Here is a 14,271-nt window from a genome sequence, read left to right as displayed (position 1 = left end):
TCAACGCCTACGACACGGGCGTGACGTGACAACAGAGGACAATAACAGGATGGACTCCTTTGACAATGTTTCACATGGGAAAAACTGGAGGGCTAAAGGCCACTGTAATCAGCAGGTGTCTGCAAAACAATAATTTACATAATTTGTAGAACTTTATAAACATATTCGTAAGATAATTCCTATTTGTGAAAAGTCAGTAGCCTAGCCTCCACCAGTCCAAATTAAAAGAGAGCAGGAAAAAACAACTGGTCAGCAATTATTTTCTAATATGGTCCAAAGTACATAAAGCTACCTTTACTGTGTGTAAAGGGCCAATGAGAGACTGCCAATAGATCTGATAAGACACAATAAACATTTTTTTCAACAATCATAGTTTGTTTACACAAATATGCCTATGCCTAATTGTTTGTTGCTCATAAGTGGGTGGCTGGGTTTGGTGTCCGTGTGTGTGTGTGTATGTGTGTGTGTGTGTGTGTGTGTCAAGGGCGTAGGTTTGGTCTCAGCTTTGGTGGGGACATCCAATCCCCCCGGCTAAAAGTTAACTTTTCAATAGACAATAGCCTCTTTCATTATTTATAGTACTCTAAAGTTAAACTAGCATGTCCGACTGGAGAGAAATATGTGCAGACGAAAACAATTGTTTAAACGTAAATAAATGTTTGACCACTAGATGCCAATGTTGTTTCTCAGATATCAGATAACAGAACCTAAGCATATCTTAAATTTGCCCAGATTATATATATATATATATATATATATATATATATATATATATATGTTACTGAGTATGGAAACCATAGTTTAGGATTGAATATGTCTATGAATTTATGCTACTCTAAATTATATTTGTATTTCTTTATTTTATTACTTTATTAATGCTTAACTGTAATTCTTTTGCCAGGATACCAGTGCCTTAATGGTGATTTCCTTTGTTATTTCAGACTGTTGGAAATACAGAATATCACAATACAGAAGTGAATCTACTCCATCTCATTATATTGTACAGCAATGCTGCTGACTCCAACTGAATTGACAATTTGACATAGGCTAATAATTAGAACCTCACCTGAAGCCCTATGCTGTTTCCTCAACCTGCCATCCATCTGTAGTGGTTTGAAGCTGTCTTTCCTGCATACAAAGTGGTTCATTCATTTTGTAGCCTATCCTTTGGCTAGCGAGTTTAACCCTCCTACCATATTGTATATGATAGTGTTATTTGGATATTATTAATCAAATAATGATTCATTATATTTGAATAACCAACAGTGTTAACTTATTCACATTGCCAACACGTTTTTACAGCATGCGTCATCATGGGCGGATTATGAACTTTCGGGCCCCCCACTTATTGTTGTATATGTGTGTGTGTGTGTGTGGGGGGGGGGGGGGGGGGGGGGGGGGTTGGGGGTCCTCCCCCAGAAATGTTTTAATTTGTTTGATGTGATTTCCTGTATTCTGGTGCATTTTGGGGATGGTCAATACTAAATTCAATCAGATTCATAGCCTACATCCTGATTTGTTGATATTGAGGCAATGATTCCATGCAAAGGCTTGGGCTTCAGGGCCCCCTGACCCCTTGGGCCCCTGGGCCTGGACCCGGTAGGCCCGTGCAGTAATCCATCCCTGTGTGCCATAACAATGCAATGACAGTCCTTCAAACGAATTTGTGTCTCCCTTTTATTTCTCTGCATTGTGCAGGCTACACTCATACATAACATAAACAGAATAGAAACGAAAAATGTCCAGATCCAATGTTTATTGTGACTTCCAAGATTCTAACTTAAGGTAGGCTAATTAACATTCAGTGATTTGGTAATACCATCTATTGTGATAGCGCGACTTCTATGCGACCGTGCTGCACACCCCTAATCAATACTCCTGACCTTGGTTGAAATATTACAGAAGCTAGGTTTATCTTTAACAATATCCTGGGTAACATATGCTATCACCAGTTAATACTATTTTTCCACATAATAGAATCTGCATAATTTGAAAGCCTGGTCACTACCACTGCTAGCTTGTGTGGCTAGTTATTTTGCTTACTTACACTCTGCTTTATGAAAAAGCTTCTTATGTCCCCTTTCTTCTTCTTGGGTGGCATAGCTGATCTACAAACCACAAAAAGGGGTTTGTATGTATGCTGAAGGGAAAAGGGAATATCAAAATGTTTCACTCTGGCCTTTTATGGGGTAGGCCTATGTATTGACAGACAGCCCTGGTAACTTACCGTTGTCGTTGACACACCCGCTCGCTTGACTACCAGTGCAAGAATAAAGCAAAGTGTGTGCAGCATGCATGTCAGATAACCCTTCCCCCTCGCCCTCGGTTTTTCAGCCAATCAAATGACGACTGGCTGTCTCGGAATCATCTAGTCCGGCAGCCATGGGGTCAGACCTGGTTTTGTCAGTTAAAGGGGTTTTTTTTTTTGCAGAATCTTGTAGACCAGGGGTATCTCTTTAAGATTTAGGAGGGTGCCCAGTGATATCCCTTGGGCAATTTTGTATATTAACCCTTTCTTGTTCAATGTATTGAATACAAGGTGAGACACTACAGGTGAATAGGGTAAAAAAATTAACTAGCAGATATCACTATGAAACTTCCCCAGTTGATTACTTACATTAATATGGAAAAAAAATGTATTACAAGTTATCTGAAATGTAATGTTTGAATATGCAAATTAGGCACAATCTAATTAAATATGTGCTGATTTGCATAAAGTTTAAAGGGACACCAGGCAACGTTTTCGTGTTAATTAATCATCTTCGTAAGTTGGTATATGGTTAAATTACTCATTACAGGGCGAATGAAGACTCTCTCGCCCGCCCCTACTGCCTGTAAGAAGAATATCCCACTTGCAAGTTCGGTGTATCCTACCCGCCGACCGAAGTAGGATCAGTTTACATCCTGCATACAGCACAGAGGCAGGCTAACGAAACTCTAGTGATTGTTGCAAACGTGTGTATAATGGCAGAGCCGGCAAAGAAGCAGCGAAAACCCTTGACGGAAGATGCAAAGAAAAGGAAAAGAGCTTCAGACCGAGCGAGGGGGGGTTTCGTAGAGAAAAAGCATCAAGCTTGCCTGGTGTCCCTTTAAAAAGAAAAAATCTGAACATTAGATGAAGCCGGGTTCAAAATTACTTTTTCATTGTGTTTAGATGAAAAGTCTTTTACACAGGACATTTGTATTACAAGTTTTCTGTAATTTAATGTTTAAATATGAAAAAGCCCAATGTGCCAAAATCATGAAATAGGATATAGCCTACCTCTAATTTCAATTTCAATAGGATATAGCCTACCTCTAATTTCAATAAAATCAACTCAATTAAAATGTACTAAAATACAGTGTTCTGTGTGATAGTTTTTCAGACAGTGCATTCAAATTTGGACAATTTAACCCTTTACTAAGTGAATTAATGAATTTCTATATTTCAGATAATGCCAGTCCGGGAGCCATGGGGTTAGACCTGACTTTGTGGGTTATTTATCTATTAATTTTTGCTTAGACTTGTTGACTTGGGGTGGCTCTTTAATATTTAGGAGGGTGCCCAGTAATATCCCTTGGGCAATGTCCTACATTAACCATTATAGCCCTATGTGCCGAAAAATAGGAAGAAAAAAAAATAGGAAAAGCAAATAATCAACTCAAATAGAATGTACTAAAATACAGTTTGCAGTGTGATAGTTATTCAGACAATACTTCATGCATTCAAATTGGGAAAATGTAACCCTTTTCTATGTCAAATAATTAATTTATAATTTCAGATATTTCCTGTAATAATTCTGAATACAGTGTTTCCTCTATGTTGATTTGGTAGTGGCGGCCCCCCACGGTTTAATTTTCTTCCCCCACGGTATCAGAAATGGGGCAGACGTACAATAGTCGCAGTTGCCTTCCAAAATTCATTGTGCAGACCTGTTGTAGATTCTCCAAATATACAGCTCAATCACAACTGAAAATAATGCCTCATTGTGTGTGAATAGAGGTGAATACATATAATTGTTTGTGTTGCAGCGAAGTGTCAGTTGTCAGTTCCGTGGGACGTGTGTGTGTGTGTGTGTGTGTGTGTGTGTGGGGGGGGGGGGGGGGTGACGTGCCCCCACTGCTTAAAAAAATCCTAGAGGAAACACTGGAATATGTACACTTTTCCTAGTATTAGTTCTGATAATTGTCCAGTTCTGGCTCATCCTACCCTAAAACATGCAGAGAATATTGTGCAAGGCACCATTAACCTGGCAACTGCATCTGTTAGAGCTACAAGGATTTTCACTCTTGCAGCCACATCTGATCATCTCCAAAATGTAGTTTGGTGCAAGTTTGACATTTTCTGTAGACTGGTTGGGCTTAGTAACGAATCAATGAATCTTTCTTCAAATGGCAGTTGAATTTCCAACTGAAGTATTCCTTCGTTCCAGGCTCCAAATACTTCAATACTTAAAAATGAATATTCTCTTTTTGAATAAGTGCTCAGAGTTTAGGCTCTGAGCATAGACTACTACTGCAATAAAGAATAAAAATAAATGTATTTTTTATACATATTAGAACAGTATAGAACAGACACCCTGTAGAAATCAGCTAAAAGAGGGCAGTTTAGGCTAACAGTAGTCATTTACATAGCTGTGCAGTAAGTAAACCCAAAGTCCTTTTAGGAAAGTCCTTCCACTCAGCAGCCATATTGAAGCACTTTTTGGGCACTTATCGGGCATCTATTTCGGCGTGCGCAAGACTTCACAACACCAACCTTGCTCCAGCAGTGAGATCACAACACATGAAAGGGGCAGGATATGTAGACCACTGCCATATTGGCGTTACAAACTAACCTCCATCCACACCTAAAAGACGTGCTAGTGAGAGATGCTAGCACGTAGCACCCATGGATTAGTTTCTGGCTGGCGGTTATGTTACCCGCATACTGCCTCCCATGGCCGAAACTGGTATTATGACACTTGTCGGGCTGTGGCTAGTAATTTAGCATGCTAATTCAGGTTGATATCTCTTCAGCACTATACCTTGTCATTTTTTGAATGACATCATTACCCTCATTTCCTTCCATTCTTTTGATGCGTGTAGCTCATTTTTTGGATATTTTTACCTCAATTCTTACACATGGCACCTTTAAAGGAACCATATGTAAGATTGTGGCCAAAACTGGTATGGCAATCACTTTCAAATTACTGTAGAGCGGTGTATCCCCTCCCCCTCCCCCTCCCCCCTGACACGAGGTTGCCAACCCAGATGCCGAAACACTACTGACTTTGTGATTAGTAGATAGGTGGAGGGTGGCGCATCAGGCCAAAACACAACATGACATGACAAAACACAACATCAACATCAGTTGAGGGCTGCAACTTTACTTTTTAAATGACAATATCCTGGCCGGACTACTGTTGTCAGTGATATAAGTATTTGAAATGAACATGATTTCTTAATGTAATATTCTAAGTTTTGACACTACAAAATCAAAAAGTTGTTCTCACCTAAAGGGTTAATGACCTGGAGACCAGTTACATACGTGAGTTTACTCTACTCAATAAGGCCGTCAGTTTAGTGTTGGAATTTTGTTGCAGCTCCCTCTAGTAGCCTGGATATTAACAGTGTTTCAACCTGCCCCTGTTCCAACCAGCCCCGGTCTCCCCTACTGGCTAGATCTTGTTAGGCATGTTTAAGTTAGGCTAATGAACATGTTGCATTCTATACAGCCTGATTATGTCATTATTTAAGCTACATAGCCTGTTTCCAGTTTTCCTCAATTTGACTAATTAAGAATCGATAATAGGATTTTTGACCGGCATATCATCAAAATGTCCGGAAAACGAAACCTCGACCGGCACCATTTTTTTCTAGTGGAAAAAAACACAAACACATAGGCTATCATGCAGGCAAGCAGGCACACGCACACACACACACAGATAAACACATACATACACACACACAAGCACACATACACACAAAAACAAACACACACTATTCACACACTCATTTACATAGGCTACACAAAAATAGGGGCTATAGGAGATGGAGACAAATTGACAAGCGTGATTACATTTTATGGAGAGAATAGGTATGCAGGACTGGGCGCCGGTCTACCGCTCTCAATTAGATGTGGTATATCTAGTTTTGGTAACGTTGTCATGGTTGCGCTAGTTTACCTGAATAACATCAGAGAAGTTAACGATAGGCTTGAGAACCATGTCCAGCATCATTGTACAATTGTGGGTGATGGGTCATCCCCATCATCTTCATAAAGAAAACTCAACTTAACCTCACACGTTCTGCTGCATGTGCCCATTGAGTGCTCATTGTGTATTATGAATATGCTATTATGGACCACTGATTTGGGGCATTGGGAACAAACTAGTAGGCCTATAATAAGGATAATAGATATAGATAGACAGACAGAAAGAGGTTGTGGAAGTGGAGGAGAAGGTGGAGAGGCAGACAGACTATGCAGAGAGAAGTCTATCTCTCCTCTTCCCTTTAGTGAAGCATTGAAGAGTTTTATGGCCCTGAGGACAAATGACTTCCTCAGGGCCATAAAATGAGTCTGTCATGCATGGCAGTGAGCTCCAGCTGGTCAAGCTCTTCTGCTTTGTGATAGTGCTGTGGAGTGGATGACAGTCATTGTCCAAAATGTTGATCAGTTTGTTCAGGGTCCTTTGTTTGTTCAGAGCCAGCTTTCCTTACCAGCCTGTCCAGTCGCCCAGCATCCCTCTTCTTAGTGCTTCCTCCCCAGCATAGTACAGCATAGAAGAGGACGCTGGCAACAACAGACTGGTAAACGTCCAGAGGAGCTTGCTGCAGACATTGAAGGACCGCAGCGTCCTCAGGAAGCCTACTCTTCAGATATAACATAATATGTTGGATAATTTTGTACGCTTTTGATGCAAAAAAGACAAGAGCCAGTGATCCAAAAGAACAATACAATTGTATTATCTTTGCAAAGAGAGAGAATGATACAAAGCAATGGTTCGTACCGAGACTCTAACATGCTCTGCATGTAAGCTTCCTTTTATATGTTGAGGTCACATAATCAGGGTGTGACAATCCAACACATGGCCTAAAGCATATACATATATATCTCTTCTCCAGATTCTTACTCTTACTCTTTGACGTCGGTTTAAAAGTCACACCCCTAGCTCCCCGAGCGTGGCTGTAGCAGGCAGCTCACTGCATCGGGATTAGTGTGTGCTTCACCTCACTGTGTGTTCACTGTGTGCAGTGTTTCACTAATTCACGGATTGGGATAAATGCAGAGACCAAATTTCCATCAAAAGAGTATACTTATATACTTATACTGGAAATGACAGTTAGACTTTTGGAATAAAATGTCAAAAATAATTATTATTTATCATATTATATTATATTATATTATATTATATTATATATTATATGAAATCTTTACAGCCACTATTAGGGCAAGTTTCTAGAAAGAGTAGATAATTAAACCATGCAAAAAGATTTTTACTGAAAGTTGTTACATTTTCTGAAAATTACCAGGTCAAAGAGTACCATAGTTGAAGAATAACCCTGCAGCAATATGTCTTATTTTAACGTCAATTCCAGTTTTGTTAACACGAATAGGAAGCCAAGTTGTAACTCCGAACTTACTGACAATAGCCTAAGTAGGCCTATGATCAATGGCAACGTCTGACTCTGATAGGCCTGCCTATACAAAGAGAGATGAAGAGACTGTCTGACTGACTTTTGTGCAAAAAAGTGAAATAATACTGTTTATAATATTTTTCCCCTCAGGATCAGATGGCTGTGTGACATGTTTTCAGTTCTGTGCAAGGAACCACCATCACACCATGGTAGGCTAAGTGATAACAGAGCTTGTTTACGGAGAGCCGGTGTGTCTCCTTTACCTGGTTGTCGTTGAAAAATCGAAGATTTGATTGTGGTTTCTACAAGCTCAATATGGATTATAGGTCAAAAGTTGAATGAACGAGTACTTACGTCCTTTCGATTTCTTACAGGTTAGGCCGTTGTTGCCCACAACACACTAGCTTTCTGCTAATGAATGACGTCATTGACACTTTTGAAAGGCTTTTTAGAACAAATAAGTGACTCAAAAAATATAATACTCAGCGGTCTGTATTTTCTCTGCACCCTCTTTCGCATGCAACATTCAAATTTCTGGGCAAAAAATTACATCCAGAGAAAAGTGGATTTGAGGGGTACAGCTCCATAGACCTCCATTCATTCTGCACTTATTCGTGAGCGCCCTCATGTGGAACCAGAAGAGAAACTGCAACCAGTTCAGAAACCGGAAGTTTCCCGAGAGTGGAGGTTCTCCCCTTATTAGACATTCTCTGGTGATAACTTACTTGTCCTCCATTCACTAGTGTCACAATGTAGCCAACGTGTAGCCTATATTATTATAAGTTATAGTGATATTTTGTAAGCATTTATTTACCAATGAGAATAGCCTAGCCTAATGTTATCCCTTTGCATCTCTCCCCAGGGATACACAAAGGCTAGGGTTGAGTGATGTTTTTGTATCAAAGAAGGGGTGACACCTTAGACTTATTTTATGTGGCATTTTCAAAATGTGTTGGCTATGCAGGTCATGTGACGCCTCTTCCGAGACACAGGCTCAGTTACTTTGCCATTATTAGTTAAATCACAGTCAGTTTTCAAGGGTCAGCCCATTACCATGCATACACCACTCATGCATTTGCTCATTCCAGTCTATTAATGCACTGAACATTCATCTCTCACGATTTCATAGAAAGACAGAGCAGGAGGTTGCATATCAGGAGCGTGAAGGAGTTAATCTTGTATTTACATGTCACCTGTACTATAGTCTTATTTAATATATGCATAGTATTAATATTCTGCTGATTTGTCTTCCCATTACCCCACAATCTCTCTGTCTTTCTAGGAAGACGTTAATGTCAACAGCAGAAGGAAAATTACTCTACAGGCCTGTGGGAAGATGGATTTTTTAAGACCTGGAATGTAAGTTTTTGATTAAATTGTGTCCTCTTTCACTCTTTCTTCTTTTTTACTTTGTCTTCTCTATACATCTCTATTTCTATTCAGCCCCCTCTGATAGGCCTACTACCTTGCAGCCAAAAGACAACAACCACAACCATCTTCCTAGCCACCAGAATAGCAATTAAATCATACTACAGTAATTCACCAAGAATGTCATATTTGGGAATTTTACCTGAACTTTTCATTCACTGGTATTTCATATTGTATTAAATACACATGTAGGCTAGTGTTTTTCATTGACTACTCTACTCATTAACGAATTACTGTCATGTTCTTCAGGCAGAAGAAATCGACCTGCCAGACTTCTCGGATGCAGCTGTAGCTATTCTCACTGTCTCGGGTGATACAGACTCCCTTGTGAAGTTTGGTCCTGCTATCCATTCTATAGTTCTTGTTGTGTGATATAGCAGAGTTGACAGAGACGTTAATTTTGCTATTTGGCTTAATTTATGCACTTCATCTCGATTATCCAAAGCAATTCACCCATCGCTAAGCCACACCCGAAAACCGCCACAGGCCAATCGTGGCTTAGCAACCCGTCACTAGGCACGGGAGGTCTGACAAGCTTTTCGAGTTTTGCCATGTTAACCTGAAGACTGAAGGCCTGTGGGTCACGAAGGGCACTTATTTGGATGTGTGGTGCCCTAACCCACGTAAAGACACAGTGAAATAACATGTTACACTATAGAAACATGATATAATTGGGAACACATATTGTTCTAACTATAAAAATGGCATATTGCATGATATTTCCATAACCGCGAGATACATGCTTCACGATAACGGCAAGTTGTTAACAGACATTCACCAAGATGTATAGCCCATCAGCAATCTATTTAAAATAACACCTATTTGAAGTACCATTCATGATATGTTGTCAAATATTGAAGTTGTGGGAAGTACAATGGTATGTTTCTTTCGTCCCCCATGCCTGTTCCATTCATTCTGGCCAGGAGAGTCGAATGAAACAAAACGCACATTCGACTTCTGCTTAAATAACTCATGAACGGTTTTGTTCAGAGATGAAATTCCAACTGTATTTGACAGAGGACAGATGTAGGTTGCTAGTGTCAAAATATTAGCTTTCAGTGTGGTACGATGTATTTGTAAATTACATTTCATTGAAAAGTCCCGTTTCTCCCCCTATGTAATAGACGTGCAGGGTCCTAAAGCTTGTCAGGCATAGCAACAGTAACTAAAGAGGGCGGGGCTTAGCCAAAGGTGAATTGTCCTACACATTTAATTTGATTCAAAAAATTATAATGGGTTTGGAAGACCTGAAGCGGTTACCTCCTAGACTGCTGCTTAGCCTTAAAAATAAATTTCTGATGATGGATGAAGCAGTCTGTTTTCCAAATCTCATGGTTGGTATTGCCAGCATGTTAATACTCAAGCAAGCAATGGAGCTTTTCGCTTTTTATTTATGTTGGACTATTATTTTGTTATTTGAGTATTTTTACCTTTGTTGAAGTGGTAAAAGGTTATTCCTTTGATTTTCTGTATTAACTGCATTGCTGGGGATGTTGTTATGTTAGAATTCTAATGGAGTTCTTACATAAATGGAATCTGCATTGACATTGTCTTTTGAGTAGTTTTTTATTTGATTCATACAAATAAAATATTTTTTGATTTTGAGGTAAATAGTAAACCTAAACAGTCAAAAAATGTGTTTCAATAGAGTGAAGTCAACTTAAAAATATAACAGACTGAAGTGACAATGTTAAGGTCTGAGAAACTGAATGAGTCTTGGTGATAACATGAATATAATATTAAGAGTGATAACTTAAAAACATTAACTCCATTTCCAGTGTCAATTTTGTTAGTTTTAACAATGGTTTCAAAATGTTCAGGTTCATTAAACTTATCAACGATTTAAGTAGTGATTACTTAAAATGTTTGTTTGTCAAATTATTATGTTTCAGTTCATCAACTTCTTAAAAAAATGAGTGTGAATAACTTCTAGTTTAGAGTAGTAATTACTTAAAATGTTTGTTTGTTGAAATTATTTGTTTTAATGTTGTTCATTTTCTCAAAGATTTGGAGTCTTAAGAGCTTGTCTGACTAATGTAAATCCCTGTACTAATGACTGCAAAGCCAACAGTAGTCATACCTCCATCATCAAGTTTGCAGATGACACAGTGAACTTGGGCCTGATTAGTAACAACAATGAACAGCTCTACTTGAATCAGGTTGATGAGGTGGCACAGTGGTATCAATCTAACAGCTTGACACTGAATATCAATAAAACCAAGGAAATGGTAGTGGATTACAGAAGGCAGCAGCAGAACTACAGTTACACCCCACTAATGATCAGCGGGCAACCTGTAGAGAGAGTCACAAGTTTTAAATACCTTGGTGTCCACATTACTGAAGACCTAACACTCAATATGTTCTGAAGAAGTCCAGACAACGACTCTACTTCCTTCGTCAGCTAAGGAAATTCAAAGTTTCTACATCCATCATGAAGGCCTTCTACACTTCAGCGGTTGAGAGTGTTCTAACTGGTAGCATCATCACCTGGTATGGGAACTCCACAGTTAGAGATTGTAGTACTCTGCAGAGAGTAGTGCGCTCAGCTGAACATACTATAAGAACTCAACTCCCTGCTCTACAAGATATCTATTCCAGAAGAGTACTCCTAAGAGCCCAAAAGATTCTGAAGGACTCTTCTCATCCTAACAATGGATTATTCCTACCGCTGAAATCAAGAAGACGCCTATGTAGTCACAAAGCCAGAACTGAGAGACTCAGGAGAAGTTTTTATCCTCAGGCCATCCGAACTCTGAACTCACACTATACTGACTTTGCACACATTCACTCCTCAGCACTCTCAAACATTTCCCAACTCTGAACTCACACTATACTGACTTTGCACTCATTCACTCCTCAACACTCATGACCCCCCCCCCCCACACACACACACACACTTTTAGCACTTTCACATCCCTCACCCTATGCTACAGACCTTTTATTTATTTTCTTATTTCATCACACGTCAAAACACACACACACACACACACACGCACACATATCTGACTTTCTCCAACTTTTGCACATCTCCATAGAACTTTTTATTTATTATTTTTGATTTCTCCTCCATCTACCCATGTCCTTGATTGTCTAGCCTTTCTGCCCCCCCCCCCCCCCCCCCACCCCCATCCCCAACACACACACAAAAAACACACACACTTACATCATCACTGTCATCACCTCACATACATACAGCACACTGCTTGCTGGAGTAAGCCTCCTCTACTTGCTGCACACTGCCCCCCCCCCCCTCCCTACATACACAGCACATTGTCTTCAGGATCTTCTTCAACACACATCCTCTACATACTTACAGCACACTGCCCCCACCTACCCACACACACACTACACACACACACACACAGTCACTGCTAAACTCCCCTCCCGCCCACACACACATCTTCATCACTCACATACATCATACATACAGTACTCTGCTTGCAATAGTAAGTCCCTTCACCATACTTGCAGTACACTGCCCCCCCCCCCCCCCCTCTCCCCTACATACACAGCACATTATTTCATCAGGAAGCTTCTCCAACACACATCCCCAACATACTTACAGCACACTGTCCCCCCCCCCCCTCCCAATACACAGCACATTGTCTCATGAGGAAGCTTCTCCAACACACATATTACGCCCTCTCCCCACATACACAGCACACTATCCCATCTCCCCTGTCATCCCCCCAACACACACACCAAGACCCCTGGCAGTTGGGTTAGCCCCTTGAGCCGTGGATCTGCCCAAGGTTTCTTCCTTGGTAAGGAAGTTTTTCCTGTTTTTCCTTGCCCCTGTTGCTCTTGGGTGCTCCTTGTTGGTGCCCCCCCCCCCCCCCAATTCCAATCCTCCCCCACCTTTCTTATGCAGCCCTTGCCACTTAATCTACTAAACCCCTCTTCTACTGCACTTTTTACCCCCCCACTTTGCACAAATAGGCTGACACCAGACATAATTTCATTGCATTTCTTACTTCCAGTAACTATATGCATGTGACAATAAACTTCCTTGTCCTTGTGTTGTCCTTGTAACAATAACTTAAAACATCTATTTCTCACATTATTCTTTTTAATTTTATCCTTGTCCTTAAAGATTTTGAGCATTAAAAAAAGTCTCATTTTAAGTAGAAATTACTTAAAATATCTTTTTAACATAGCTAAATATTTTGAGGTAATCAGTTTCATCAAATATTTTGAGTTCATTGAACCTGTTGGGGTTTACAGTGTGGGAGGGGAGAACAACCCATGCAGAGGCTGCGGTGTTAGGCATAGAATGCGAACGTGTGTAGCCAACTTTAAGAGAAGATAGATTAACGTGACAAATGTCAATATTTTTCCCTCGACCGGCCCAAAAGTGAAGCGGCCCACTGGGAATTCTCCCGATTGTCCCGATTACCCTCTCCGGTCCTGAACAGAATATAAGGTTCATGCTTGTAGATTAAGACACAATAATATACAGAACATGAGATTTAAAACTAAATTTATGTGAACCAAAACAGCAAAACAGACAGAACAGAAAATTCATACATGTGAGCCAAAACAGTATACAATAAGCATGCATGTAAATCTAAACTAAATCAATAGACAAAACACTTATAGGCCTATGTTTTAAGACAGTGCAATAACTAAAAACAGAGCACTTATAGGTTTTAAAGCAGTGCAATAACTTTTCTTAATTGTCAACATAAGTCAGCAGATATATATATATATATATATATATATATATATATATCATGATCATGACACCTTACTTGTCTGTGGTAATCATCAAACATTATTTTCAGACAAATATGAATATGGCATCAGAAATACATGACACAATCAATTGCTGTTTTCAGTTTTCAGTAGGCAAATTACAAGGCAGTGAGAGTGAAAGTCTTTAGGGAAACCTGACAACTTTGGAATGAGGGTGTTGGGTTGGCACACACATTTTAAGTGGGGAAGGATGTCTGTGTATATGAGCTAACATGTGCATCTTTATTAGGCAAATGATGCAGTATTCAGAAATCCAAAGGCGATGGCAGAGAGTTTCCATTCCCTCTGAATAATAACATTGATTGTCAAAATGACACAATGACCTGATCAATGAATTGATTCAAAATTGATGGAATTAAATCGTGATTTAGAACTTGCAACATCTCCCGTATAGGCTGACTGTGAAAAAAACCCAACCCAACAAGGATACCGTCATTAGTCTAGATTTAGACCACAGTTCAATACTAGACCTGTCTGTGTGAGAAGAAA

Source organism: Alosa sapidissima, chromosome 6 (assembly GCF_018492685.1).
Source record: "Alosa sapidissima isolate fAloSap1 chromosome 6, fAloSap1.pri, whole genome shotgun sequence".
Taxonomy (NCBI): Eukaryota; Metazoa; Chordata; class Actinopteri; order Clupeiformes; family Clupeidae; genus Alosa; species Alosa sapidissima.
The sequence above is the reverse complement of the archived record's forward strand: the minus strand, read 5'-3'. Positions refer to the sequence as shown.